The sequence below is a fragment of the Eurosta solidaginis genome, chromosome 5 (genome assembly GCF_040869045.1).
Source record: "Eurosta solidaginis isolate ZX-2024a chromosome 5, ASM4086904v1, whole genome shotgun sequence".
Lineage (NCBI taxonomy): Eukaryota > Metazoa > Arthropoda > Insecta > Diptera > Tephritidae > Eurosta > Eurosta solidaginis.
In genome coordinates, this window is record NC_090323.1 from 123,086,186 (window position 1) to 123,112,363 (window position 26,178).

Sequence of the window (26,178 nt, forward strand, 5' to 3'; positions counted from 1 at the left end):
AAACAGCTGATCAATTTGTGGCAGAAATTTAAGCATTTTCAAATGTGATTTTTTTATTAATATTATATGAAATCTATTTTATAATGACAAAAATGTTGGTGATTGACATTTCGCGAATACGGAAAACATTCGCGTGATCATTCCAATCCCTTGGAACTACCAAGCACCAAGTAAGAAAATGTTTAAGTGACAAACAAATAATGAGTTTCATATGAAGTTATTTTGCAGATTTGAAAGGAAGCATTTTACTCAGTACTAAACAAAATTAAGGACCATTTCCACATACGCGTTCGTATTTTAAAATTATGCGCCATACTCCGATTCCTTGCTGACGGCAGCTATCAAATATGATGTGGAAATGATTTTGGTGTTGGACTGGTTTTAGATATTATTGAGGAGAATATTTGTGTGAAGTAGATTAAAACCCCAACAGAAAAAACTGTATTTTACTCAAATAGGATTCCCAGGAGTAGTGATAAGTATCAATGGGACTCGCATATTTATTTCACCTATTTTGGCTGCATCCGAACTGCGGCCAGCCTCGTCCAACTAAAGTCAAAAAGTTATTCAATTTAATTCGTTTAAACGTTGTTTTTTCTAGAAATGTGTACAAAATTGTTGATTATTGTTTGAGTAAAAAAGGTTTAACTACCGGCTTTAAATGTTTTGCTTTTTTTTGGTAACGTTTTATAAGCCCGTGCACCATCTAACTCTTATCAAAAGTGGTATCAAAAGACGGGTTTCCATCTCCGTTTTTAGGATTCGAGAGCGGAAATTAAAAATTTTATTTCTTTTGAAAGATATTTATAAAGACCCACAAAATGGCCCGAGAGGGTACGAAATATGAGGCCCGTTCCACAGTTTTTTTTGCACAGAACATCTTTCTGCGTTGGCGGCCTTGGGCCGCGATTCGTAAAAATAACTCTGGTTGGGTCCAACACCTTTCTGCATAGCTGTGTACAAAAAATCTGGCAAAATACAACAACCACATGAAATTAGATTTTATTAGAAATAAAATTTTTAATTTTTGTGGTAATTCTTTACGACAGCATGACACTGCTAATACGTGTCCAAAAATATCGAGAGAGGTATTAAACGATGCGTCTTGGCATCAGTATTAATAATCCGAAGGCGGAAAATAAAAATTTTAACTCCTTCAAAAGATATTAAACAAAAACCGAAAAAAGACAACAACATTACAACAACCACATGAAAATCGCCAACTTCAACTACAAATATCTCCGGACAAGAGATAAAATGTTTCTTTTCCGCTTTCGGATTATTGTTCTCGAGATTAATACGCGTCTCGATATTTTTGGACGCGTATTAGCAGTGCCATGCTGTCGCAAAGAATTACAATTTTTGTTTTCGGATTCTTAAATCGGAGGTCGAAACGTGCCTTTTGTTATCAATTTTGAACATCTTTGTTAAAAATTAGGTGGTGAACCGTCTTCTAAAACGTAACATTTTTTCAAAACAACAGCAAAATTGCATGAGACAACTGCTAGTAAGCAGTTGTAAGATTTTGACGTCTTTGACAACTACACCAACACAAGGTTGTAAACGGCAATGCCACAAAAAGTTGTAAGACTAGACAACTCAACCGAAATTTTTTTTGACAGGTTGAGTTGTAATCTGTAATACCAAATTGCGAAATTTCAACTCAACCAGAGTTGAGTTGTAAACGGTAATAGGGGCATTAGTTCCGGCTCCAGTTTCATTGTCAACAGCAGTATCTGATTACGCGGCATCATGCTGTACTGGATTTCAAATGGAAAACGAAAGAAACTCTTTGTCATAAACACAACTCAATGATTGGATAAAGGATTTGGAATTGTCAAAGGAAAAGGCCAAACTTCACGCCTTTCTTATGCAACAATTTAAATTTGTTTCATCCGAATAAGGTAACATATTATAGAATTCGTCACGACTAATTTTCCAAGCACAATACGAAGGGGACAGTGTTTGTTACTCCAAAGGCATTGCTGGTCTATTCAAACAGTTTGGTGAACCATATGATTCAAAAGAGTGGCGATTGTTCATAGACGGCAATGAACTAAATTTAAAGGCCGTATTATTGCATATTCGCAAACAAAAACCATCTATACCGATGGCGCATGCAGTAAATACGAAAGAAACGTATGAGATAATGCAAAAATTGCTCAAACTAATTAAATATGAAGAACATGATTGGAAAATATGTGCCGATTTTAAAGTCGTTGGAATGCTATGTGGTCTACAAAGTGGATACACAAAATATTGTTGCTTTCTATGCAAATGGGATAGCCGAGCTCGTCAAGATCACTACATCATAAATGATTGACCAGAAGGAATCGAGCTTCAAGTTGGGGTGGATAACTTAAAAGTACTCTCCACTTATAAAGAAGAAAAAAATAATTCTACCTCCGCTCCACATCAAGCTCGGCCTTATCAAAAACTTTGTCAAGGCTTTGGACAAAGAAGACGAATCTTTTCATCATTTGCAAACAATCTTTCCAGAGATTTCAGAAGGAAAATTAAAGGAAGGGATTTTTGTGGGACCGTAAGTAGGGAAAATGATAACCAATAACCATTTCAAACAACTATTGTCACCAGTGGAGGCAGCAGCGTGGGATTCTTTTAAAAACGTCGTTACTTCTTTTTTAGGTAAACACAAAGTCCTAACTACGATGATAGTGACCGACTTAATCAAAAACTATGCGGAAATGGGGAAATAAAAAAATATATTTAAGACCGTTTTCTCAGTTAACTTTAAAACCTATCTGCCATATAAACAAAAAATGTGTATGAAAATTTTTAGATTTACATGAGAATATATAGCCCTAAATCTGAATTCATTGTCTAGTTCCGAACAAACAAGAACGAAAAAATGTAAACAAAAAATTTGTTCTGAATTGAGTGATAAATCCAGCCTAAGAAAATTATATACTAATGTGTCACTTTTGTATTTTCTAATACACTTTTTTATTTTCTTTCTTTGTCTCTAAAAATTCATTTTCCACACTCCCATTTAAATTTTTCCCCGCAAAATCTTGGCGACGAAAGTGACGAGCATGGCGAAAGGTTTAACCAGCAAATGAAACTGATTGAAAGTCTGTATCAAGGATTCTGGGATGTCGCTATGATGTATGATTACTGTTGGTTTCTCATAAGAGAAACCAATCCTAATCTAAATTTATTTTATTTATTTATTTATTATAATCAAACACACAACCTTAGGTTAATTTTCAGTGTTTGAGCTTAAAACTAACTTAAAAATAACACTAAAAAATAAACTTGACAAGTGAATATGCTTAACAGGTTTGTTTAACAGAGAATAACAAGTCTGAAGATGTAATAAAATGCAAAGAAGAAGAATGTAAGAGAAAGTGCACATTTCCTTTTTATTGACGAAAATAGTTTATGAGCTCATTCTTCAAACGCAGCGCATTTTGTATGGCTTTAAGTTTTTGGGGCAGAGCGTTCCAAAGGCGAACAGCGTAGACAAAAAATTGACGTTCAGTAACTAGGCAGTTGTACTTCATAGTAGTTAAGTTGAACGATCGAGGTGATCTGTTAAATTTAAGGCGGTCCATGAGATATTCAGGTTCTCGAGATGCGATGATCTTATGAAGCAGTGTTAGGCCCTTTAATTGTAACAGGTTAACGAATTTAATAGAAAAAATCCGCTTGGCGAAAATGGAGATGTGCTCGTAACGACCAACACTATACACATATCTGGCTATATTATTATAGAGGAAATTTACGGCTGAACTCTGTAATTCAGTCTCATCTCAAGTCTCTAAATTTGAGATTTTCCTTTAGAGACGATTTTTGTGACTTAAGATGATTTCGGTATTCAGTAAACGAAAGTCACAAAGACAATTCACCATATCAACGAAATTCACCAAAATGACAATTTACTCATGCATTGAACAAATAATATAGCATTGCATTTTGTCAACGTAAGGTTAGGTGGTATTGTGGCTGAGCTTGCTAAGACGCCGTTCCCAATTTTTATAGAAAATCCCAAAGTGTGTAGGTTCGAATCTCAGCGGCGCCACATAGAGTTCGATGTTTTTTTTAAGTATTTTCTGTTTTTTAATTTTTTTTTATGCTTATTTTAATTTGAGGAATAAAAAAAATATATTTAAAGCGTTTTTCGCAAATAATTTTCATACTTTTTCTGAAATTTTCACGTTTGTGATCTGCCCCGGCCCAGCTCACAAATTAGTGATTGCTTTTGTGAGGCTGGAGACGCGAGCCAGCTTACAGAATAGCAAATTGTCTCAAAAGTGATTTTCACCCCAAATAGTCTCTAGTAGTGACTAGAGACGGCTTACTGAATTCAGCTGTTAGTTTACTAAGACACAAGCTATCGCAATTGGCATAAAGTTCACATCCATACAATAAGGTGGGTACCAGATATGTTTTAGCTAACAGCAGTCGAATTTTCACTGGGGTAAAGTGTTGGGTAGTCGAAATTGAGCGAAGCATGCCATAAACCTTGCCTATTGCTCTATAAATGTGGTTATTCCATGTCAAATTCCTATTAAAAATCATTCCAAGACTTTTTGCGGTGTTTACATAGCCTACGACTGAGTTATTTAATTTTACTTTATTGAAACTATCAAGCGATATGATTTTCTTATAGATTACTATGCACTGTGATTTATATGGGTTTAAAAGTAGGCCATTATAACTTGCCCACTTGTTTACATGTTCTAAGTCAGGGTTAAGATAACTAATACAACTATTAACAGATAAAAGAGGACAACTGATATATAATTGCACATCGTCTGCGTAAACATGAATATCACAATACCTCAACACACTTTGAAGGTCATTAACATACAACACAAACAATAACGAGCCAAGAATCGAGCCTTGAGGAACACCCTTGGAGAGCGGTAGATAATTTGATATGTAGCTCCCGTTGCACACAGTTTGCGATCGCTCACTGAGGTAGGAGTTTATTAAATGTAAAGTATTAGGTGAAAAATTGGACAAGTTTTTTAACTTTAGAGTAAGAAGATTGTGGTTTACAGTGTCGAATGATTTGGAGTGGTCCAGGAGCGTTAGAAAAGTAACAAGGTTGTTGTTAATGTTTAGCTTGATGTCATCAGAGACTTTAATTAAAGCAGTGGTACAGCCTCTACGGCTTCTAAAGCCAGACTGGTTACTATTTAAAAGTGAGTTTCGGGTCAGAAATGAGTTTATCTGGTTATGCATTATACGTTCAAGGACTTTGGACAGGAATGGCAATATAGCGATGGGTCTGTACTCTCCGTTGGGTTTCTTCATCGGAATGATCTTCGCAACTTTCCAACAATCAGGGAACACGGACGTGGTCAATATAGTATTAAAAACATAGGTAACAAACGGTAAAATTTTAGGGAGTAGACATTTAAAAAATTTTGGATGAATTCCGTCTAGACCAGTAGCATTGGACTTTACACCAAGGACAGACTCAACGACTGCACAGTCATCAACGTTCGAAAAAGAGAATTCGGGTATCGCCCCACACAAATAATCGCCATACCTTTCATGGCATAAGTTACTGTCACAGCTAGATGATTGAACAAATTGCTCATTTAATTTATTTACGTCTACATTTTCAAAGATATCGTTACATTTGCTACCGATGCCAATATCCCGAATGTATTTCCAAGTCTTCTTCGACCCTATTGCTGTTCTAAACTGATACTCATAGTATTTCAGCTTTTTGTAGTTATTGAACCAAGGCCGTTTACGATTTTTTGAGTGTTTCACTACAATAGGCACATGTTGGTCAAAAAGTGAAGCGATATTATTTTGAAGAAAAGGGATCTGCTCGTGGGTAGTATTTAAAATATAAACAGTTTCCCAAGGAATACTATCAACAGCTTCTTCGAGTTGCACATGATTAATATGCATGAAATCCGGGTATGAATAGGCAACTGCTTCATATGTGCGGTCGAAGTCAAATGATATAAAAATTAGGTTATGATTGGAGAAGTTTGGGACTGAAAACTGGTCGTAGAGTTGAATATTCCATAGTTCATTAACAAAAAATATATCTAAAAGAGTACTGCTAGTTTGAGTGAAATGTGTTGGCGTTATGGTATTTACTGGGAAAAGTGCAAGGGTTTGCATAGCTAAAGAAAATTTGTTTTCATGAAGAAGGTCACTATTGAAATCTCCAACAACTACAATATTATTATAGTTTAAGGTACAGTCGTGAATTTCTTCTAAAAAGTTATCAAAAGCAACGTATTTGTTTGGCCTGTACACACAACCTATTAGTATTTAGTCATGATGGGAATTTATTTCAACAAAAATGTACTCTATAGAAGTAAAGGGTTCAGATGTACAAACAGTTTTACAACATAATCCATGTTTAACAAATACAGCAACCCCACCACCATGCCTGATTCTATCTGCACGAAAAAGTTTATATCCGTCAACGCAGAACACTGCATCACTGTGCCACTGAGAGAACCAAGTCTCGGAAACGCACACAACATCTATTTCTGATGACTCGAAAATATGCCGAAACTCGTCTATAAATAAGCGTCGAAACAAGACACATAACTTTTTCAATTATAAAATAAGATCATAGAGTTAAGACCGAATCATATGTACATATGCTATTATTTGTAGGGTACTTAAGTTTTACTATATGGATATATTTATTTGAATGCATTAGTTCATCGATTTTGTTGAATGAAAGCTTATTTTTTTGTAATAAAACAGGGCTTAGAGACAAAAAAATCTGCAAAAAAAAATTTAAAGCTTTCGAGATCCTTCCCCGCAAAATACAAATTTTTTTATATTTTTACAAAAAAAATTGAAAAAATCCGTAATGATTGTTCGTTATCTTTGAATCTGCAGGGCCTAGCAAAAAGTGTTGTATGCACAGTTTATAGCAAATTTTATTAACTTTTAAAAGCTTCAAAATGTTGAATTGCTCAATTCGTTCTTGAGATATATCCCACTCAGCATTTAGGTGATTCAATTTTGAATTTCCCTACATATCAATACAATTTGATTACTCTTTCTGACTAAATAATGAGTTATCATACAATTGAACAAAAGAAATAATCAATTATGAATAATTTTGAAGATGAAAAACTAAAAAGCATTTTTCGATCACTTTTTGGAATCATTTTTGAAGTCCTTTAATGACTATATTTTAATATTTTATAAAAACCAACAAAAAGAATAATCAAATATGTTTACCTTTGATGATCAAAAACTGAATATAGTTTTTCAATCACATTTTGGAAATAAATTTGAATCAAATGTGTTTACTTGAGCTGATCAAAAATTTATAATCATTTTTCATTCAACTTTCTGAATTTTTTTTTTAATATATTTGTTGACTGAATAATGAATTTTATACTTGTTGAAATTTTACTTTTCATTAAAAATTTTATTTTTTCACATACACATATTTTTTCAATCATGAAGCTAAGAAAAAATATATAAAAATTTTATTATTTATGCAAAAGATATTCTTCAAGACAAAAATAATGTAATGCTGCTCGTGAACGAAGATTTCCCCAACCATTTCTCCACTTCAGCTTCCCAGAAAATACATAATGATTGGACAATACATAGGTTGTGAGCTATTTGAACCCCAGGTAAGTGAAACTATCTTGACATACCTGGATACGGCTTCAACATCCCGTATCATATACGTATTTTAAGATACAGACGATAATGCTGATGTTGGATGTTGTAGTCGCAAGTGTATATCGGTCAAGTTTGTTTGCGAGTTAGCTGTGGTTCGAATAGCTCACTTTCGCATGCTTTCTTCCCCTTATGAAATAAGATTATTATGTAGTATCATATCTTGAATGAGATATGAAGAATAAATGCATTATAATGGCATTCAAAAATGATTCAAAAATCTCAACCAAAACGATTGAAATATGTTCACAAATATGATTAGAAAATGACTGTGAAAAGCAGTCAAATATTACTCTAAAACTCTTAAAGCTCAATTTTACAATGATATCAAATATGCATAAAAAGCGTTTCGAAATAGGAATCATAAATGATTATTCAGGAATAATCACATTTATGGTACATTTTTCTCCCGACGATACGTTAATTTTCGAACAGAAAATGCTTTTAAATTTGAACGTTTTTAATCATCTTGGGGTATGATATTTAAATATTTTTTGATCAAAATATTCAAAAAATGCTGGCTGGGATATGATTAAGTGAACCCAATTTTTTTTTTTTTTAGCCCGTTATTCGTAAATATCTCAAAAATGTTACCATAAAATTAAAAATAACCTCGAATCAGGGGTAATTTTACATAGGAATTTCATAATGGTGTCTCTGATGCAGAAAAAAATTGGAATTTGTGATCCAGTGTTATTAAGACACTAGTACCATGCCCGTGGACTTTCTTTAAAACCATATAATGCTTTCACCAGTTTACAAACCCTATTTGTACCATCTTCGTAACCCTTCGGTTGTTTAACATAAACTTCGGATTGTATCTTGCCGTTCAGGAATGCTGTTTCTACATCCATTTGTTCAACTTTACAACTAACTTCCACGTTTTATTTTTATGCAGGCAATCAATTTATTTACTTATAGCTCTTTTCCAAAAAGTAGCTTCGCCTCCTCAAACGAATTTGGCGTATCAATACTAAAAAGATTTACATAAATATTATTGCAAGTGTAATCTTCAAGTTTCTTTGGATGCTTCCTAACACGCTTCGATCTACGTCCCTCAGATTGAGTTTCTTCATTTTCTGAGTTTTCAGATTGTTCTTTAACTCTATCGCATGTTTCGCCTTCTCTAGAGTCTGTACTTTTGAAACTTTCATCTAAAGACCTATTATGAGAACCCTCTTTAACATCACTGCTTTCATCTATGGACTCATCTCCGTCCAAACCAATACATTTAATGTCTTCCTCAAAAAACTCTACATGCCTAGCAACTATGACTATTATTTAAAAGAACACGATACCCAACGCTACTACATCCTATCAAAATACCCAACTCTGCCAATTGGAGGTTCTTTTTTGTTCTGGTTTCCTGACAAAAACTTTGCTGCCGTATAACCTCAAATTTGAAACATCCTCCTTTCTTCCAAAAAATATGTCATAGGGTGTTTTATTTTCAATAGTATTTGTTTTTTTTTCTATTTGTTAACGTACGGTTTTTCAAATATATTGCCGAACAAACTATTTCTGGCCAATACTTTTTATCTATCTGCTTCAGCCAATAAACAACGAGACATATTCATTTTATTTCTATTAAATCTCTCCGCGATTCCATTCAATTCATGAACATATGCTGGAAAATTATTTATAACGATCCCTCTCTCTTTCGCAAAATTGTAAACCCTAACGGATAACATTAAACAGATAAAGAAAATTATATTTAAAAATAGCTAACCAAGTTCTCTTACGGATAGACTCATCCAAAATACGGTGAACAGAGTTCACCAAAAAGATAACAACACACAACAAGATAATACGAAAAAGAAATATATCGGCGTTAATTACATCCCGGGCCTTACAGAAAATGAAATATTACATAAAACTATAAATAACAAAAACATTAATTACGCGCATAAACCAAATAACACGCTCAAAAAAATTTTCACTAGAACAAAAGACCCAATTACAAAAGAAGAACAAACAGATGTTGTTTACAAAATAACTTGCAATGGCAACGAAAACGAAAAATGTAACAAATGTTACATCGGTACAACAAAACGGCAACTAGGTATAAGAATTAATGAACATAAGAAAGATGCAGAAAACAAAAAAACGTCGACCGGTCTAACACAACACCTTACAAAGAGCAAACACGTAGCGGATTTCTCAAATGTTTAAATTTTAGACATTGAACGGAGAGAGCATTGTAAATTTTACCAAGTAGCGCAACTAACAGCTGATCGGTGAAAATTCGCACATTCACACGCACAGTTCTCGACTCAGTTTCAAAACAAAACTTTAGATTATTTAATTCAAATTTTAAAGTGAGATAATCCTTACAAATTTATGTATACAAAATATATATGGCGTTTTTGTTGTTATTAAAACAATAGTTTTATTTATATTAAAGCTTTCATCATTTTTTTTTTTAACTTTGAAAAATCTCCGAACACCATTCCTTCATTATATGACATTCGACTGCCTAGTCCACTGCCTTCCACTCTATTCTCAACATAACCTCTACTTAAGCTGCCAAACTATATAGTAAACAATGGGAGAGAGAAAACGAGAATGACGCTGGAAAGTATTCGCATTCAACAACAACTACAAAACGCGATGAACTTCAAAGAAGATTTTGACAACATAAGCAGCGCCTACTCAGCTATTATACAGAGATGCAAGAGAATGTAAATAATAAAGAAATGTCAGTTTAATGTAACTATGTTAATAATGTTGTGCAAAATTATATTAGTACCTGAAAAAAAAAATTATTAATGTGAATATTAATGTAAGTAGCTAAATAAGTGTTAAGTGATGTGCCAGTTTTATGTTTATTGTTAGATATCTTAAAATAAAGTTTAATGTATTTAATTTTATATACTTAACATTAAACAGATCCCCAAAGAAGAAGACGTAAGGTAACGTCGAAACGCGTCGGGATAAACAAATATACCCTGTTTTAATTTATGGCCACAAATGCTCATTTTAGTAAACCAAATATAAACCCTAACATTCAAATACTCTGAGCCATTATCCCATCTCAAAAGTTTAACTCTTTTTCCGGTCAAATTTTCACTTTCATTTACATACTCAACAATATAATCACATACTTCCGCTTTAGATTTCATAACGTATACTTTAGCTATTTTACTATAATCATTAATGAAAGAAACAAAATATTCTTCACCTCGGAAGCCGGTTCTTGTAAACTGCCCACACACATCAGTGTGTACAATTTCCAACAAATCCTTGGCCTTTCGTCTGTTATTTTCAAAAGAGATAATATGCATTTTGTTTTCAATACATGTTTTACATTTCATAAACTCGGATTCCATTTCTATTGGCATTCCTTTTGGCATTTAATTTTTTGACATGACATTTAGATATTTAAAATTTATGTGACCCAACAATCGGTGCCACTTGTCCTTGTTGCTCATATTTTTCGTATTTTTTTTGCTAAATTAACAACCAGTTCATATGTTTTTAGTTTACTTTTCATCAAACCATTTGTTTTAAAAGCTAATCCCGTTACTATACCACGATTGTTAACAATTTTGGTAATATTTCCTTTCAATACCACTATGTTATTTTTTGTTAATTTACTGTAACTGATCAAATGTGATTTCATATCATTCAAAATAGCTTACAACATTACCCATTTTTGTTGCTTTAACATCCTATTATCTCCTAGATATACATTAACCTGTTTTTGCATTAGCTTAAGATTTTCAAAGTACTTTTCATCGTTTATTATGTGGTCAGTACAGCCACTATCTAATAACCATTTAATTTCATTACCTTCACCATTACTCGCTTCTGTATTTGCCACCGCATGACGTACAGTTTTTGTAACCCACACACTATTTCTGTCCTCGTTCCTCTTATCTGCATGCTTATTTCTGCGCGCTGTCGTTCTGTCATACCCTCCTTGCCGACCACGTGTTGATCGCCAACCATTTTTCACACCATTTTTGCATTCTCTTTGGAAATGCCCAGTCTCACCGCAGCCATAGCATGTTTTATCATTTTGACGCTTATTTTGCAGCAAATGCATTTGATTTACTCCCATTAGTTTCTTCACCAGTTTGGTCGTCCTCTTTGAGGGTATCAATCAAATCTCCAATGTAGCTATACGACTCAGGCAACGTGTTAAGCATATAATTCAATTTTTCCTTTTCTGACACATTCGCCCCCGCACTCTTCAAGTCGGTAACGCAACGTTCGAAACCTCCAAAAAAAAAGTTGCTGAGTCGGTGTAATCCCTCAATTTCAGTCGCTCCAGCTTGTTCCTGCAAATAGTTTGCAGGGCTGTGGATTCTTTGAAGTATAAGCTATCGAATTTCTTTATTATATAAAATGCTGAAGTTTTGTCGCAAACAAACTCCAACTGCTTATTTGAAATGGCACTGTATATATAATTTATACCACGCAAATCTTTTTAGTCAAACTCCTCATTGTCCGACTCAAGTTTTGCCCTCACGACAACAACCTCGCATTTCTTCATTTTCAAATACATTATTATTCGCTTCTTCCACATGACGTAACTTTCCCCATCGCACTCTGGAAAAGCGATTTCATCATTTTTGGACGCCATTTTGCTCTTTGCACCTCGTGCACTTATATACGATAATACGAATAGCAATATAATTTCATTTTAATTTGATGAATACGTACGCTTCTTTCCTCTCTGGAAAACCTTTGGACTGCTACCATGTAAAGATTCGAGGATCAAATTAAGTTAGACAGGAACTTTTGGTTATAACATAAATTTACGTTTATTTCACATTTACGAAGTACTTGTTGAATTCAGGTTTGGTCTAGAGATAATACAATACTCGAGATCATCGATAACATTGCATGTTGAATATATGCTTTACATAAGGCGCCCTATATAATGCAGACAATATAATCTTACAACTTTACAGGAAGTTAACTTTTTTTACCCATTTTAAAGTTATCCGCGAAGAAACCGTTCCATTGGCACGTTTTATTCCGGCACAATTATGTTACTGTAGGCACATGAATCAACTCAATTCCGATATTTGGTATATTAATGTAATTTTGTAAATTGAAAAAATAGCTTTGAATTTCACTTATTTATTCTTATTAAGAAAACCCAAATATCAAAAGACTCGCCTATTTCTTTGTTGCAGTTAAACACATGAACACACACGAATGGAGGTGAATAGTGATGCCAGTTCAGCAACAATAGAAATTACTTATGCTTTTCTCTAATCGGAACAATGCAAGGTGGTGGCGGCTCGACATAAATTCGGATAAACATCCATGCTCTACGGTTCTGCTCTTGTTGAAGAATTTACAATTTAATATACATATTTAAGGAGATAAGTTTTTAAATTATCGAAGCAAAGCGCCACTGCCGAAAATCTATTCATTAAATTTAACAAAACCTTACAGGTGAAAATTTATGTTTTATGATGCGAAATGAAAAGAATCAAAAAAATTGTTTCATTTAACGAAAAAGCGCCGCAGACGAAATTTTCATATTTTATGGTACGAAATGAAAAGAAGCCCAGAGATTTTTACATTTAACGAAGAGAAGAGAAGATAAGAGAAGAGAAGAGAAGAGAAGAGAAGAGAAGAGAAGAGAAGAGAAGAGAAGAGAAGAGAAGAGAAAAGAAGAGAAGAGAATAGAAGAGAAGAGAAGAGAAGAGAAGAGAAGAGAAGAGAAGAGCAGAGAAGGGAAGAGAAGAGAAGAGAATGGAAGAGAATAGAAGAGAAGAGAAAAGGAGAGAAGAGAAGAGAAGAAAATAGAAGGGAAGAGAGGAGAAGAGAAGAGAAGAGAGGAGAAGAGAAGAGAAGAGAAGAGAAGAGAAGAGAAGAGGAGAGAAGAGAAGGAAAGGAAGGAGGAGAAGAGGTGTGAAGAGAAGGAAAGGGAAAAAAGGGAAGGAAAGGGTGGTGAGAAGAAAATAGAAAGGAGCGCAGATTAGAGAAGGAAAGGGAAGATAAGAGAAGGCAAGGGTGGGAAGAACAGAAAAGGGTGGAGAAGAGAAGAGAGGGAAGAGAAGAAAGAAGGGAATAGAGGAGAGAAGAGAAAATGAGAAAGGCGTACGCCTAAATAAAAATGAAAATTCCAAACATTTGCCAGCATCACTTTTTATTTGGATAAATAGACGTATTCTCTTCTCTCTTAATATATTAAATAGCAAAATATCAGTAAATTACAAAAATAATGTAATTGTATGTTTACTTAAATTTATGTTGAGCCGCCACCGCCTTGTATTAATCCTAACATAGAACAATAAAGTTAATTTCCATCGTTGCTGAGCTGGCAACACTGTTCACTTTCATGTGTTTTCATTTGGACAGCCATTTTTAGCAATATTTGTGTTGATACTTTATTAGTAAATTAGTGAAATTTAACATAATTTTTTCGGTAATTCGTGTAAGTTAGTTTATGTTAATATACCAAATATAAAAAGTAAAGTGATATGTGCGCTTAAAAGATTGTAAACATGCGTTTTTCGCCGCCAACTTTCAAACTGTTAAAAAAGTTAACTTCCGCTTTCGGATTCTTAATCTAGGCGTGAATACGCGTCTTTTGATACGTCACTCGAAAAATTTGGCCCAAATTTCGGTGGGTACCATAAACTGCACTACTACAGCAGACATTTTAGATGATGAATATTAATTTGATGATAAAATGAAAGTTTTAATAGAATTGTATATTTACTCAATCCATTTACTATACCATGTTACAGACTATCCACACGGGAACGCGAGGAAAGGGAATATAAAAAGTTTCCCTTTCCATCATACTACGTATGTGTGCCATGTGTGCAAGCATTAGGGGGCCTAAAGGTACGTCCACACCGGTAACGAAATAACAAAGTTGTATAATAATTGTTTTAAAAAAATTGCAACTTGTTATACAACCAAGTTATCTAATTCCTTTGATCTTTACCGACAACCTCTGGGTAACATGTAACCTGCTATAAAAACAGAAAAAAAGTTACACAACATCGTGTTATACAACATTTTTCAGTTGAATTTCTAAAAAGTTACGTAACATTGGTTATATAAGTGTTTGTAACACCTTTTGTTACTGGTGGGGACGTCCTTTAATACAGTATCATTATATACCTTTAGCCCTGTTGTAATCAGAACTGAATGCTGAATTTGATGCTACGTAAAATATTGTCCGACCCACCCTAAATACAATGGAAGTTTTGGCTGGTGCAGTTTCGGATGTTTTATGGAATGAGTTACGTGACAGTCAAACTCTGACTCTAATCTTCAATGAAATCAGTGCTTTGAAAGATGATGAGGATTCACAAAAGTTTGTCATACAATTGACGCAATTAGGAGTTGTGCCTTATACATACGTAAATTTTACTGTTATGGTACAAAAAGACGTCATTTGCGATCCCAAAAAGAATTTTTGGTCGAAGACAATGGAGTTACACGACGGGAAGAGTTGACTGATTGTTATTCAGCCGACTATTGGGAGAAGCGTTAAACAATATATTGTGGAAGTTTTTCCTCCGCCACAAATAATGAATTTACATCCATAAATATCCATCTGCGCAGCTATGGCAGGTTGTCTGAAAAATGTTCTACTTACTATTTCAAAAATAAAATAAAATTTTTCAATTATAGAAAAATTAAGAAAACAATAATCATTACAAAAAATTGTTGTTCTGGCCTTGAGCTCGTTTCGAACCTTGAATACTTTATCAATAGGCCGATAAACCAAATTAATTGTTAATAAAAAAGCCAAGAGCACTTGGGAAATGTCAAACAAAGTAATTGACAATAAATAAATCCAACATTATCAGTGTATTGCAACAGATGGCGCAACGCTGATTAAATATAGTTGGTAAAGAGGCATTGAAGTAGCAATTTTTCAGTCAAAACAAACCACCGCTGTATAGCTAAATGGTTAGCGCAGCGTGCCTAAAGCGTACTGATGATGAAGGCTTAGTACCCTCCGAAATGGATCTATTTGCGCAGCTATGGCAGGTTGTCTGAAAAATGTTCTACTTACTATTCCAAAAACAAAATACAATCCTTCAATTATAGAAAAATTATAAAAACAATAATCATAACAAAAAATTATTGTTCTGGCCTTGAGCACGTTTCGAACCTTGAATCGTTTATCAATAGGCCGATAAAACAATAGCAATTGTTAATAAAAAAAATCAAAGGCACTTGGGAAATATCAAACAAAGTAATTGACAATAAAAAAATCCAACCTTATCAGTGTCTTGCAACATATGGCACTACGCTGATTAAATATAGTTGGTAAAGAGGAATAGAAGTAGCAATTTTTCAGTCAAAACAAACCACCGCTGTATAGCTAAATGGTTAGCGCAGCGTACCCAAAGCGTACTGATGATGAAGGCTTAGCACACTTCGAAATATATCTATCTGCGCAGCTATGGCAGGTTGTCTGAAAAATTTTCTACTTAATATTCCAAAAAAAAATACAATTTTTCAATTATAGACTTATTTAGTTATTTTTTAAAATAAAATAAAAAATCTCTAAATACTTTTCTCGAAGACGAGTCACTTTCACTGGAATGGGAAGCCATTTCTTAGCCACTACTGCATCCTTCGGAAAATGGAAAAATATCCATTTTTTTTCACTGGTTTTCTTGTTGTAGTTATATCCAAACTCTGTACAATCATTAGTAATATGATTATTTCATTAAAACTTTTAAAAATAACACCAAATATACGTATATCAAAGCGCGGTTAAATGAAGAGGGTCAGTCCATACGTCTGCAAAAACAGCTGATCTAATGTTTACATGCGCATTGCGTAATCTTCTTTTTTGATTTGTGATTACACACAATAGGGGGACTCATTAAACCTTAAGCTGGAGACTTTGGTGCTTTATCTGTAACCGTATCGGTAACCTTATAACAGCTGATTCGACCAACCTTATGAGAATCAATGCAATCGATTATTGGTGCCGCTAAGGTTGTAACCGTATGGTAGCCAAGCAATTGGGTTTTGGTTTACCGTCGTAACGATAAACAGCTGATTACGTTAGGGATACGGATACAGCGATACGACATACGGCACCAATGACTCCGGCTTTATAAATTGTGTAGCCGTATACTTTTATATAGTGCCTAAATAAACTGTCAAATTTTATATAAAAAATTATTTACACGATTTGTATAAATTTACGTGCACAATTCATCGTGTATGCTCGGTAAACTCAAACGAATGCAACCTTGCAGACATAATAGCTGCATTTTAATCAGAAATCCCAAAAATCAGCAGGGTATTCACAAGAATGTAAAGACGTTTATTTTCGATTTTTCACTTAATCTAGGCATTTTTAGTTTGTGTAATATGTAATCACAAATTTTATTAATAATTCAGCTGATCGACAATGTAGTTTATGAAGAATTTTACTAGGTGCGTTCATTCACCAGTGTGTGCGAAACTTATATAATTTTATATTTTGTACATTTATATGCTTTAAAGGATTCCCTTGAAAAGCCGTTTACATTGAGCAATTTTTCCAGTCAATATGTGAACATTGAATGATAGCCGCTTTGTGTGCAAGTTAGTGGAAATAAAATAATTGTGTTTCTATGCACCAAAATTTCAAACTAAGAACAAAATTTTCATGTGTCAGAAAAAAATAAAGAAAAAACGGCCGAATGTCAAAAAAACCTATTGAAATACAAACTGGCTCGTTTGTGTTTAATGAACTAGATTGTATTTTCCTTGTATTTCGTTAGTTTTTTGAAATATAGTTTACACACTTACACCAGTACTGAAGCCGTATTAGGCGAGAGTGCGACAAAAGATTGAAGATAAAATACAAGAAAAAATACACGAAAATAAAGTAGTGTCATATATGTAGGTATAAGTAGATTACGAAATTGCATATAAAGCAACAACACAATATAAGCTAGTTGAGTTGCCTAACCGGTTTGAGATGTAACCGATTAAGCAACAGTCGATCAAAAATAGGTGACTATAGTGAGCGAGTGAATGCTATGGCCCCAGCGGGTTAGGGGGCTTAGAATATACCCGCGGCGATTAAAATACCAAATTGATTCAAGGACATGTGTAGCGCAAGGGGTTGCCAGCGCAATAAATAGCTTATCCAACCCAATTGTCAACCTCACCTACCCGTGGCGAATCCTGTTTCTTTAACAGCCGAGGCTCTGACGACCCCAAGTTCCTTATGGATGTAGGGCAGTCATCGGAAAAGAGTGACACAATTGTGCACACTCAATTCACACGTATTCTTATTTTCTTCAGTTTAGTAGTCCCTGAGCATTTGGCGCAGCAACATCGATTGTGTGCGTCGCTCGCAATGTTGACGAATGTTGTTAGCAAGCAACAAGCAAAGATCGTTTGTTAGTTTTTTTCAATGCGCACAAGCGAAAAATATTTTATTTTGAGCAACTCTTTTGCGCAAATACAATGTACATATGCATTTTATTGCATAGACCTTTTGCTTGCCATTGTGCGCATTAAAAAAATAATAACAAACGATCTTGTCTTGTTGCTTTCTAATAAACGAATGAACTACCCAAAACGATGCATCAAGTGATGTGCGCTCTCACTAAAATCCCCGATACATAAGCAGTTTTTCATATAGATGAGTTTAACACAAGTTTATGCATTATGAGTAGATTGTACGTATTTTTATGGAGAACGGTAGGATGAGCGACACTGGCGCCATCTGATATTGAAAAATAGCCAACTCATAATTTTGTTGCAAGCATATCATAAGAAGAAGAATTTGCCATTTGCTTTGGATAAGGGTGTTGGCAAACTTTGCAAGTGAAATTATTTTTCCACTGGTTGGTAAATTTTCTAACATTTTCGCTATTAAAAACTGCAATATAACAATCGAATATGACACAAAATATGTTAGCAAGTAGTGTTGTTGTGTAGGGAGAATGCAGGCATGCTTAACGAACGAAACGATATCATTTCGTTACGATAATCAACGTTAATAAACGAAACGAAGTGACTTCGTTTCGTTTATTAACGTTAAGATCGTCAAATTAACGTTAATTTGGCGTTCTTAACGTTAGTAAACGAAACGAAATGACTTCGTTTCGTTTATTAACGTTGATTATCGTAACGAAATGATATCGTTTCGTTCGTTAAGCATGCCTGGGAGAATGTTTATATCAGTGTTTCGCGAAATTTTGTATTTAAATTGGCAAGGCGTAATAAACTTCAATTGCGAAGTCTGAAGTTCCTCATATTTACACACGCAACATCTTGGTTTATTGTGGCGATGTTATTGGAATGCATAAGCTTGTGTTAAACGCATCTATATGAAAAATGTCCTTGTGCCGCGGACTTGACACATCTGCATTTCCATTTTGCCAATGCCTGATCTAGGGGGTGGGAGGGCGGTATGGCCTAAAAGGTTTCATGTGGTCATACCAAATCGTTCCCGTGATGGTCGGGCTAGTACCTTAATGGTGCTTGTTACCGGATCTGCATCCAGCAAAGGACCATCAACATCGATAACACTCGCCAAGGCCTTCGGGGAGTATCTTTCTTGTTACAATAACAAACAAGCGAATGATATGTACATACGAATGTGCAGATAAACACAAATAACAAAATAACAGCGTGGCAGAGGGATTATATATACACAAACAAACATGCATTTTATGTATTTTGTTGTGGTAATTCTCTGGATTAATCTATTTGTTTTTTATATCGGAAATCTAGTTACATAATTAACGGTCAGGAGTTAAGTACGAAAATGAAGAGAAAAAAAGAAATATAATATTAAAAACAAAAGTTATGAATAATAACTGGCGAGTTTCCGTTGTTGGTGTTGGTGTTGAAGCACTGTAAATGCAACAACAACAACGGAAACTCGCCAATTATTCTTCATAACTTTTGTTTTTAATATTATCTTTCTTTTTCTTTTTTTTTGACATTCCTTCCTTTCAAATAACTTTCAAGCTTCTTCCTTATTTTGTTGTGTAATGCTAATTGGCAACATCAAGGACTCCCACATGGTTATTCACTTGGTTCCCTCATCGGCTTGAGATTACTAGTGTATTCGGTACTGAAATATCATACTTTCTGTGTTCTTATTTTTTTTTTGGAATTTGTTTATAGTAGAGAAATTAACCTCCCGTAGCAAGGAGCATACAGTTTTTTTTAAATATATATTTCAATTTTGTGCGCGGAAACTTCTTCAGTAAATTCTGCCTTCTCTGCAATGTTAGCTTAGAAATCAAACGATTAAATCAATAACCCCGACATTCTTTGGTCCTCTCCGTGATGCCAACCGTTAGGTTATTTCCCTGCGAAAATCGTGTGACCAAAAACGCACACAGCTACACGAATTTTTGACAGGGGTGACGATTTGGAATGAAAAAATCTCCAAATGAAATAGCATGTTGACAAATTTAGCTTTGCTACAATGTATCGTGCTCTCTCGCACCTACTATATTCATAGGTATTGTCAGATATGTAATTTTTGTGTGGAAACAAATTTTCAGCGAGTCCGCCATTTTCCGCGAATTGAGCTGCAGGCCTGTGCTAATTTTGGAGCATTAAATTAAATTAAATTAAAACAAAAAGCAACAACAACAACCGAACAATAAATTTATAGCTGGTCAATATGGTGAAACAGCTAAGCCGCCGCCTGAAGCCAATGTGCCACCTTCCATGGATTCGCCATCGCCTCCAGCAACGACACCGCCAGGGAAAGCTGTACCTGGTGGTCCCAATCAGATGACTATAAATAGGGCAAATATACCTGGCTTGCCTCATACTTTGTGTTTAATAAATTTTGTTATTTTTCTAGACTGGTCAACCACCAGTTTCAGCTACACCACCAACATCAAGTGCAGGCGGTGTTGCAGCTCCATACCAGCACACAGGTGAATAGCAAATGCCACCGCAATTGTGTCCAATGCCACGTCAGTCTGGTCTAATGCAGTCACAATCCGGTCAAATGCCACCTCAACACCATATGCACCAGCCATTTGGTGGCCATGAGAAACATGGTCCTCCAGGTATGCGGCCTCATCAACTGGACCAGGGGGGGGGGGGGGGGGGCAATGACACCACATCCAGTTATACCCAGGTATATACCACTACAGCAACCGGGTTATGCAATGCCACGATAGCAGCAGCAACAACCTCCCCAGGCTGGCTATCTGCCAATGCCACAAAATTCGGGCTGTCCACCACAACCTCAACATCCAGGTTATCCTCTACAACAACCAGGTGGTGTTACATGGGTCAAATGATGTCACCAACACAACCTGGACAGACGCCAATTCTCAGTCAACCACCCAGGCCGGGTCAACCCACAATACCCGGACACGTCCGGATGTCCTGGTTATAATGTATGCTAATACAACTAATAATTTACAAATTTGCTGATTATTATTTTTGTGTTATTTTCTTTAGCAACCACCTGCACCTGTTACTGGTAAATATCAACAGCCGCAACAGTATGATCAAGCCCAACGCCGTTTAGATCCCGATCAGATGCCAAATCCGATAAGCGTTATCATTGAAAATCAAAATAGCGCTGGTGGTGCTTTTATTGCTAATGAACAGGGTTTATTACCACCATTGGTGACCACAAAATATGTTGTAGAAGATCAGGGTAACTCCTCGCCACGTTACGTTAGGTATCGATAATCGAAATTAATGTTTTGTTTGGCAATTACATTGATCTTAAATTGATCTTTCTTCTTTGCAGGTCGTCTTTGTATTGCATACCTGCAACAGCTGATTTATTAAAAACAACAGCTTTGTCCATTACACTTACCGTCTCACCAATGGCACGCACGGTTGAGGGTGAATATGAGCCACCCTTTGTAAATTTTGGTGAATTGGGTGCAATTAGATGTAATCGTTGCAAGGCGTATATGCAACTTGTAGATGCTGGTCGTCGTTTCCAATTTCTAATGTCTAAAGTAACAAGAGATGGTAAAAAAATCTTTCACTTTTACTTGTTTTCATTGATCCATATTTTTTCTCAACAGTGCCAACTGCATATTTCCAACATTTGGGCCACACCGGACAGCGTGTCGATAAATATGAACGTCCTGAACTTGTATTGGGTACAAGTGTATTTGTGTAAAAAAATGTTTGGGTACCGATAGCTCTCAAGGTAAACCTCAACTCATATCCAACATCAATGCCTCGCATTCAATTGTGGACGCTGTACGCACTACATTGGGTTCACGTAGTATGGACAAGCATATTTTTGATTCCAGTGGTAAGGCCACAATTTTAAATGATGGGGCAACCATTATGAAACTATTGGATATTGTGAATCCAGCCGTAAAACTCTAGTAGACATCGCCAAATCTCAAAATGCTGAGGTAAGTTTTTTATTATATTATATTTATTATGTGTAGAATAAAAATGTTTCTCTTATCAGGTCGGCGATGGCACCACTTCAGTAGTATTTTTAGCATGTGAAATCTTAAAACAAGTTAAGCCATATGTTGAGGAAGGTGTGCATGCACGTAACATCATTAAAGCTATACGTAAAGCATTACAATTATGCATGATAAAATATGACATGGCTGTACATGTCGAAGCGCCAATCAAAGGAACAACAAAGTGCTTTATTGGAAAAATGCTCTGCCACAGCAATGTCCTCCAATGTCCAAGAGTATCAGAAAATTGTTGATGCTGAATGGCATCTCCTGTACAATAAACTAGCTAAGTAAGGCGCCAATGTTGTGTTTTCTAAACTACCAACTGGTGATGTTGCTACACAGTATTTTGCAGATCGTGATATGTTCTGTGCTGTTCATGTACCAGAAGAAGATTGGAAACGTAGAATGAAAGCTTGTGGTGGTGCTGTTATGACTACAGCTAATGATATTTATTCAAGTGTTTTGGGTCAATGTGATTACTTTGAAGAACGTCAGGTTGGTGGTGAACGTTTCAACATTTTCCAAGGTTTGATATTGGGTTTGACATTAATTTCATTTTTATAGTTTATAATTATTTAAAAGTTGCGTTAATGCTAGAACATGTACATTGATTTCACGTGGCGGTGCCGAACAATTTTTGGAAGAAACTGAGCTTCGTTACATGATGCTATAATGATTGTGCGGCGTACAATTAAACATGATTCTGTTGTTGCTGGTAAGTCAAAATACAAATTGAAAAAAATGTCTCATCTTAAATTGTTAAGTAATATTATGAAAAGATTGTGTCCAACTCCGGAAGGAAAAACTATAAAATTTGTGTCAGTGAAATGATAATGATTGCTTTTGGTTGTAGTTTTGAGGCATCGTCTTCGAGTGCCTTCTGGTCGTATATGCCGTTTCTTTTGCCAACTACCTGTAAGGCGTTAAACTGATCAGTAACGTCGCCGTGGACTCGTTCAGTGTAATGTTTAATGGCGACCCCAAGTTCCTCGTGGAAATAGGGGTGGTGCGGGATGGCTTAGAAGGTTTAAAGTGATGATATTAATCGTTCCCGAGATGGTTGTTGTTGTTGTAGCAGTGCTTCGCCCCACCTAATAGGTGCGACCGATCACAAATTTTCATCAATATCCTCTAACGGGAGTACAAGGAAACTTGCTGTTTCAACAGGGGTGGAGCAAGCGGGGCATACATTTTGTATGTCGGGGTTGATTCTGGATAGGTAAGAGTTTAACCTGATACAGTATTCAGAACGAAGTTGATCTAGAGTGACTCGCTTTTCCCTGGGGAGTATGCGGTCCTCTACCGCAAGTTTTGGGTACTGTTCTTTAAGTACTGGATCCACCGGGCAATTCCTAGCATAAAGGTCCGACGCCTGTTTGTGGAGTTCACTGAGGACCTGCTTGTGTTTTTTTGCTTTATACGGCTGAGTTCTCAGGTGCCGTATTTCCTCATAATGCTTACGGAGATGACTCTTTAAGCCCCTAAGCGGTGTTGGATCAACAATCAGATGTCTGTTGGGATGCCCAGGTTTCTGGGTATTCTACAGAAACTGTTTGGTTAGTATTTCATTTATTTCCCTTATTAGGAGTTTTCTCGCTTCATTGTGCAGGTGGTGTTCCGAGGATATAAGAAGGCAGCCCGTAGCGGTTTTGGGGGTAGCATTTTGGCAGGCCTGTATTTTCTTCCAGTGAGTAACCTTTAGGCTTGGCGACCATATCGGAGACGCGTACCATGCAAACGTCTATTTATATTTACCCCAAGTACTGCCAATTTATCGAATTATATTAAATATTTGTTACAGCTCTGGATTTTCGTTACAATTGCTAGTGCATGCTCTCCAAAATGAAGATCTTGATCGAAAGTCACACCCAAGATTTTAGGGTGTAAAACAGTCGGTAGGGTAATGTCATATGGTCGACATTTGGCGCGGCCATGTTTAAATAAGGTCACCGGTGATTTGGTTGGTGACTATATCAAGTTTCGCGAAGCGACAAAACTGGAGAGATTGGGGAGATAGCTGTTTATTTTATTACAAAGCTCATCGATGTATGAAACAATAGCATAGGCGTAGAAGCAATAGTGACTCCTGGTGGTAAAGGTAGCTATTGATATGTAGAAGTTAAACAGAAGTTTGAATATGAGTTTTTTTTAAGTTATTGCAAAAAAGTGTTGAGGATTTTTAATATCTTACGAGGTACCTTCGTACATGTTTCTAAGAATGAAGAATGAGACTTATTCAAACTCAATTTTCACCACGACAAAGCCGCTGAGACTTTGCTATACTTTAACATACAATACTTTACCCCTTTTTAGCACTACTATCATTTTTGATTTTATTAAATTTTATAAAATGTTTCTTCCTCTACAGTTCAATTTACGTATTACATGGTAAAGATGGCTTTCGCATTTTCTTCATCAATAACTGTGACAAGGTGGAAGAAATCTATGCGCGTAAATCGCAACATATTATCTTGGTCGAGCGTTTCTTCAATAGCTCTCTAGTGGTGATGGTGACAGCAGAGAAAACCAACTGTTTACAAATGTTACAATTCAAAAGGAATCAAAATATCTGCAATTGCGGGATACCCACAGTATATGAATGAATCGAACGCACCCAATTGTCTGCCTAACGGATAGTATACATATTCATCAAATCGAAAATATTGCACCAAACGAACTGGCTCTGAATACTGAAACAGTACACATATTCAAAATCGATTAGAAGGATGTGATGATGGTATAGGGTGAGTTGTTGAATAACATACGAAAACCACTTTAACCCATCTATATATTTGCATTACAGCTAAAGCTTTACAAACAGCAAAAATTGCTGGCGCCGAGCAATTGGAAAAGGCAGTGAAGCATTCATCACACTGTACGGATGGTGCAAAGTTAGAAACTGCTGTTGTAACTGCTGCCACCGACACAACGGTCATCTCTACTCCGCCGAGTAGCGGCTCGTCCGACTATCTATCGAAGACAGTATAATCATATCTTTTGCCAACACAGGTTAGCGATGTGCTTGCACAGGAAAATATTTCAATTGGAAAACGAAAACCAATTAAGCGAGTTTATGTTATTATTAAAGTACTTACTTCTTTTTTATATGAACTGTATTAATTTAAGTTACAATTTCATGTACATATATAATAAAGTTGGAATTAGATTTGAAACCAATCAATACTTCTGCTAAGAGTTGCAGAATTATTGCTGGAATGATTAGATTTAGAACAATAATAAGTCTGACTCAATTACTAGTCCTACATTTTTAAATTCATATTTTACTTTACTTTATTACTTTCAAATTCAATTACGACAGCAATCGGATTCCACGACACCTTTGAATATTCTTGATCTGAAAAAAAAGAGTAAATCTAATCTGAATTTCTAATTAGCTTTAAGTTGTAGTTTTAATTTATTCAAATAATTGGAATTTTTTCTAAAGCTTAAAGTTATTTTCTGTTCGCTTGGAAAAGATTTCAATTGGAAAACGAAAACCAATTAAGCGAGTTTATTTATTATTAAAATACTAACTTTTCTTTATATGAACTGTAGTAATTTAAGTTACAATTTCATGTACATATATAATAAAGAAAGTCGTGGTACGATTGCTGTTGGAATTAGATTTGAAACCAATCAATACTTCTTTAAGGGTTGCAGAATTATTGCTGGAATGATTAGATTTAGAACAATAATAAGTCTGACTCAATTACTAGTCCTACATTTTTAAAAACATATTTTATTTTACTTTATTACTTTCAAATTCAATTACGACAGCAATCGGTTTCCACGACACCTTTGAATATTCTTGATCTGAAAAAAAAGAGTAAATCTAAACTGAATTTCTAATTAGCTTTAAGTTGTAGATTTAAATTGATTCAAATAATTGGAGTTTTTTCTAAAGGTTAAAATTATTCTGTGTTCGCTTGGAAAAGATTGCAATTGGAAAACGAAAACCAATTAAGCTAGTTTATGTTATTACTAAAGTACTTACTTCTTTTTTATATGAACTGTATTAATATAAGTTCCAATTTCATGTACATATATAATAATATTGAAAATAATAAATATTGAAAATTCAATTTTTTTGGTTCATATTTTATACATTTTGCTGGGGGTCAATTCTCTAACTGTGAAAAACTGAAAA

The 26,178-nt window shown here is 35.0% G+C and overlaps 1 long non-coding RNA gene across 1 annotated transcript; it reads left to right on the plus strand.

The window, feature by feature from the left end:
* Window positions 1–22,608: 22,608 nt before the first annotated feature.
* On the plus strand, window positions 22,609–25,067 carry LOC137253971 (uncharacterized). The gene is made up of 3 exons (XR_010953942.1): window positions 22,609–22,746; window positions 24,464–24,775; window positions 24,835–25,067. It is a non-coding gene; the product is annotated as an uncharacterized lncRNA (long non-coding RNA).
* Window positions 25,068–26,178: the final 1,111 nt, after the last annotated feature.